Source organism: Octopus bimaculoides, chromosome 1 (genome assembly GCF_001194135.2).
Source record: "Octopus bimaculoides isolate UCB-OBI-ISO-001 chromosome 1, ASM119413v2, whole genome shotgun sequence".
Lineage (NCBI taxonomy): Eukaryota > Metazoa > Mollusca > Cephalopoda > Octopoda > Octopodidae > Octopus > Octopus bimaculoides.
The window spans coordinates 68,313,716-68,319,753 of NC_068981.1; the positions used below are offsets into that span (position 1 = coordinate 68,313,716).

General features: G+C 34.8%; 1 protein-coding gene across 1 annotated transcript in view; it reads right to left on the minus strand.

The window, feature by feature from the left end:
* LOC106873299 (neuronal acetylcholine receptor subunit alpha-10) overlaps positions 1-6,038 on the minus strand; it is a 1,066,434-nt gene that overhangs the window by 795,384 nt on the left and 265,012 nt on the right. Inside the window, exon 4 of the mRNA XM_052975253.1 lies at positions 1,111-1,605. The gene's annotated coding sequence lies outside the window, so the exon portion shown is untranslated. The remainder of the gene's footprint in view (positions 1-1,110; positions 1,606-6,038) is intronic.

Here is a 6,038-nt window from a genome sequence, read left to right on the forward strand (position 1 = left end):
ATATATATATATATATATATACATATATAAACATCGTGTGTATGTACACACACAGCCACATGCACACATATATACACACACATATTCAAACACACGGGCACAGTGTTTTTTTCGTGTACCAAATCCATTTTGGTCGGCCCGATGCCATAGAAGTAATCACGTAATGTGACTTAACTTGGCAATATGTTGTCTGGAAGCAAACTTCTTGCCGTACAGCAACATGTATACATTCATGTCTATATATTGATAGATGTAAATGTAGTTATAAAAGTCTATGTACATATATATGTATATAATTTACATCGTATACAGATCCGCACATCTCAAATATAGCGATATAATGAAAACAAATTATAATTGATTAGGTTGTCAACAACAACTTCCCAATGTGCATTGAACTATTGGTGTTAAAATTTGACGCAAATACAATGAAACATACTCGGCAGCAGAAAGTTGTTCACATTACGATTTTGGTATGGTATTATGCAAAATGTTACGCATTACAATATTCTTTATAAATATAAATTAGGCGTGTGCTTGTGTGCATAAATCGGAATTTATATATCAGAAAATAACGTTCATATACAAAGACTGTGATACGCACACAAAATTCACACAACCGCAACCGCACCTATATATGCATATGCAAAATGCACGTAGACGCGTATAAGCACAGACATGTAGAATTATATATCTACACACACGCACGCACACGCACACACACAAATACTGATATATACTCACTCTCTCCATCTCTCTCTCTCTCTACACACACACACATGTATATACATATATATACACACACACGCACATACACAGATACTGGTATATACTCACTCTCTCTATCTCTCTCTCTACACACACATGTATATACATACACACACACACACATGCGCACACACACACACACACACACACACACACACACACACACACACACACACACACATATATATATATATATATATATATAACTTCTTCAACAATTACTTTATATTAATTTATGTTATGGTTATACAGAATGTGAAAATCGTACGTCATGCATCACTATCTTTAGATAGTCTTAAGTGAATATATATAAACTTAAGTAAATAAACATATCTTACTTACCACCAGATCTTCTTTTCTGAGTAAAATCCACTGATAACAGTACAGTCGGTGATTCCCATGTTTCGTCGCCGCACAAGTGCGTTAATTTATTGTAAATTATTATAAAAATCAATGGTAGCACTAATAATTCATTAACAATAATATTATTGTTATGTTACCCAATATAGTTATACATACATGTGTATATATATATATATTTATATTGCTTAGGGTTTACCTTTTTGTGTTATTTAAAAGAAAAATATTTGAATGAATAATTTCAGGGTTACATATGCTAAAATTTTGATTAAAATAATGTTAAAATATCTAACTTATTTTGTATGCTTTTCTTTTTGTTTTCTTTCTTTCACGAGATACTATACCGTACGTCAGTTCTTCTAGCGCGGGACAATGAATGAAGAAAGTCTCATTAATGCCATGTATAAACTGCAGCTTACAACGAGCTTTCAACGCAACAGGCACCTTGGATGATCCATCAAGTCTTCAGTAGGCCACCTGCAGTGAGAAAATGAGAAGGAAAAAAATAGAATATGATGATGAAAATATAAAAATGTGAGAAAGAAATCGAAGAATTTAGAGATGCTAGTTAACAGTGAAATAAATAAATAAATGAAAATGGGAAGGGGTAGAAAGAAGAAATAAATAATATTAAACAACAAGATGCTAGTTGAAGAGGAGATAGAATGCGAATGGTTTACGAAACGACATTTCTTCAAGAACAATGGTCAGTGAAGTTGAAAGAAAATCTGAATGCAGTTTCCTGTATTGCATACGTAAGACCACTGGAGCGCAAAATAGGAATATGAAGCTACTAAAGAGAAAAAAATATTCAGCATTTTAAAGAAAAAAGTCATTGATAGAAACGGTTGTAAATACATTAGTAGTTGTGCTAGTAGAGGTGTAGGTGTTGATGGCACTGCTTGTAATAGTGATGTTTGTTGCCAGTGGAAGGAAACTTTACCGAGGATGTATATTGTATGCTGATATTTGTAGTTCATTTGCGTTTGGATATAGCGTTCCTATGTTTGTTACACGACATCTGAGAAGCACTATATGGTTGGATGCCTTCATTTCTATTTATCCGTGTCCACTCCCACATAATACATCCATGTGTGTGTGTGTAATATCCCGTATGTGAATTATTACTAGTACTAAAAGAATATGAAAGTTATATCGTTCTCTTCACGTTTTAGAAAACTTTGTTTAACCACAGGAAAGTAAATGTTATCCACTGTGGTTTCTTCTAGCAATAATCTATAGGAAATTGTATCACCTTGTACGAAAGAATATGAACTAATGTAAATGTTGTGTTCACACGGAAAAAATTTAGTTGTTCACTGTTTCAGATTGCATACATATATTTTTGACACTAATGAATGAAATATAAAGGGAGTTGACAAAAAATATTCATTTAAGAAACGAGCAGGTGCATTAAAAAAAGAAATTAACGACTAGATGGTGAACGTTTGAAAATGATCAAAGATGCCGATTTTGTACTTTAATATTTGCTTAATAAAGGTTTCGATAAGATAAATATTATTGAAATGATTGTTAAATATATTAACTTCAGTAAAATCATTTGCTACTACAATTTTCTTTCAAATTTGATTTAGAAGCAATTCGAGGCATTTATTCGAAATTGAGCACACGTACACAAGGTATGTGTGTTGTTAGTTCGTGGGTCGGCTGCGGTTTTTAGACGTAAGAGAATATATTCTATATGCGACTGGTGTAAAAAAAACCCCAAAACCCCTCCAAAAAACTGAAAGTAAGTCTGTCAAGCGAGACAACTCACAAGTCCCTTCTCAGAGAAACAGATATTGATATTTCGGCATTGTTTTGACTTATCAATTTCACATACCAGTATGCTTGACTATGACTTACTTTCATGAGATTTTCTCTTGCGTCTATAATCCGCAGCCAACCCACGAACTAACAGCATGCATATCTTGTGTATGTGTTTTCGGTTTTGTTTAGAGTTACCTTTGTCCTAAAGACAAGGACATTATCTATGCCACATGAGATCTCAGCTGTGTTGAAAGTCAATTATGCAGCTGCATATTTCATCATTTGTCAAAACACACTTGTCGTTATTGTAAGCTTTTTTAACATGTCACGCGTTGATGATGGGTGATACAAAACAAACATTCTACACTTGATGTGTAGAATGCCTATTAATATAACATATATCTGCTTCCAGTCTTCTATATCTCTTTTCAGCGAACAGGCAGCATTGTTATCAAGCACGGGAAAATACTCGGCGACATTTCTTGCCTCTTTACATACTGCGTTCAAATACCGCCAAAGATTACTTTGACTTTGACTTTATCATTCCGGGCTCGAAATGATAAGCAACTCTTGCGAACTAGTTTCCATGTAATTGATTAGCCCCCTCATACGAAATTTCATGATTTGTCCCTATATTAGGAAGAAGAACTTTTGCATTTTCGTCAGAGTGTTTAGGATTTAAAAAACAAATAAGGAAATTATAGTACATAGTCAATGAACGATAACTTAATATCTCATTGTATTTGCCCTTCTAATATTGAAACACAAGAATGGAAACTGCTAAAATAGGACAACATTGTATATGTATTGCTGCTTAATCCCCAGTCAATATGGCTTCTAACATTCTACTACAGATTAAATGTGTCGATGCAGTATTCCAGAATACTACGTACACATGATGATAATTTAAAATAGTTTTCTTCAAAACATAGAAAGCGTAAGCGACATGAAAAAACAGGAAATTGATTTTTCTAAAGCTATTTCGCGTTTTTAAATAATAACAACCGTTTTCCATACCACCCACTCTAATGGAAAAATTTTAACACTAGTAGACTTTCTGTGAACACTAATACTATTAACTGACATTATATTTCCAACTTGCTTTCAAGGCTTATTTTCAGAACTTAATTACGTGATATATTTTAACATATATTTTATGTAAATGACGTATTTTTTTTGTGTTTCAGATATGAATATGAAAATCAAGAGGTTTCGTACATGATTCATATACATACATACGCACGCGCACGCGCGCACACACCCCCACACCCACGCACCCACATACACACACACCCACAAACACATATATGTATATACTTATGTGTGTGTTCATGAGTGTGTGCGGTGTGTATTATATATATATGTTACATATATACATATATATATATATATATATATATATATATATATATATATATACATATATATATATACACATATATATATGTATACACCCCCCCCCACACACACATATATATATATATATATATATATATATATATACAGAGTTACATATACACACACATATACTAGTGCGCACTCGGGATCCTTAATACATTTTGCATTAATTTGATTTCATTGCTATAATGTATTTTCATAAGTATACATACGGTATGCATGTGGTAGGAGCGTGGGCAAGAAAGCCCCACTCCTACCCCCACCCCGCAAAGGACATTCAAAAAGATAACAACAAGCTTCGCTTTCATCGTTGTTACGGTTGAGGGCGCTTTAACTGATCCTGCTTACGCTCTTCGTCAAACAATTTTGCCTCTCATCTTCAACAGATGTTGCGGAAACAAAGTTTGTCGGGGATGATTGTGTATGCGGAATCATGGTAAAGATGCAGAGAATATGCCAGTTCGGTTCTTCTTTCTCCCTTCTCATGGACGATCTGTCGGAGCCATCGAGCTTGTTCAATCTTTGCGCAAGTGATGGAGGCTGAGGGATGTCCTGCTATTCTTCGTGTACCACGTCGGTCGACGCATATACACTTCTACGCGGCTGAACGTTGTCATCGCATTGCACTGAAAATCTGCAATTAATTTCAGTCTTTCACATAGCTTGAGATCCCAGAGAAATCTGATTACTGACTTCTATTTTCCCTTGGAGCGGCATTCTTTTTCTGTAACATTTGCATGGAAACTGGAACGATCAATATCTCACTTCAGATTCGCAACTAGGGGATTACCACATTTTTACCACGCGTATGCTCAAGACTTTGCGTGCAACCTACAAAAAAGTTTTGGTCAGAGTGCGGACAAATTCTTCACTTCCTCTCTTATGTACGTGTCTATGTATGCATATATATACATATATGTACGTACGTATATGGGTATTATAAGTATGTATGCGTGTGCGTTTGCGTGTATGCTATAGGTCAATCAAACAATAACATAAAGTAGACCTTGTTACTTGATTTTATGATATTTCAGAACAAAACTAAGAGAGCCGCCGAAATTCACATATGTTTCACGTATTTATGGCGCAGCTGTCGGAGAATATCATTTCCCGTTGCTGAAACACATACAAATCAAGCGTATCTGAAACAAATAAAACTTTAGCCTATAGAAATTATTATCGAAAATTAATCTCTGAATACTATGATCTAAATAGGTTTACAATACCAGCATATCCCATAACCTATGAAACCCATGGGCTATGATCATAGTATTTTTGAGCTACTTGTATCCGACAAAGTAAGGAATCATAACTTCGATTCTGATTACAAAATTTAAGTAACGCCGAGCATTCTAACTCGGAAGGGTATAGCTGACAACCTAGACTACAGACACAAATTCGGTCTCTTACAAATTTCAGTTTAACGAAGCATCGCCAGAAGCGATAGCTTATGGAATATATATTACTAGCTTCAGCTCTAGCGATGCGTTCATGCTGGAGCATCACCGTTAGCTTTCCTACTCTTGTTAACTAAATTTCATGTGATATGTGACATTTGGTGTATGAGGGAGTTTATTGTTACTGCCTTCTTTTGCGTTGCTTCCTATGCGAAACTCTTGACAGAAGGAGATCTAGTTTTGTACTGAAGACGTTTACATCCACACTATGTGGGACTCCTGGGCTTCGTAGAAGGACGCTGTGAAGCAGTATGCGCTTCAAACTTTAGCTGTTGCATTATCTGG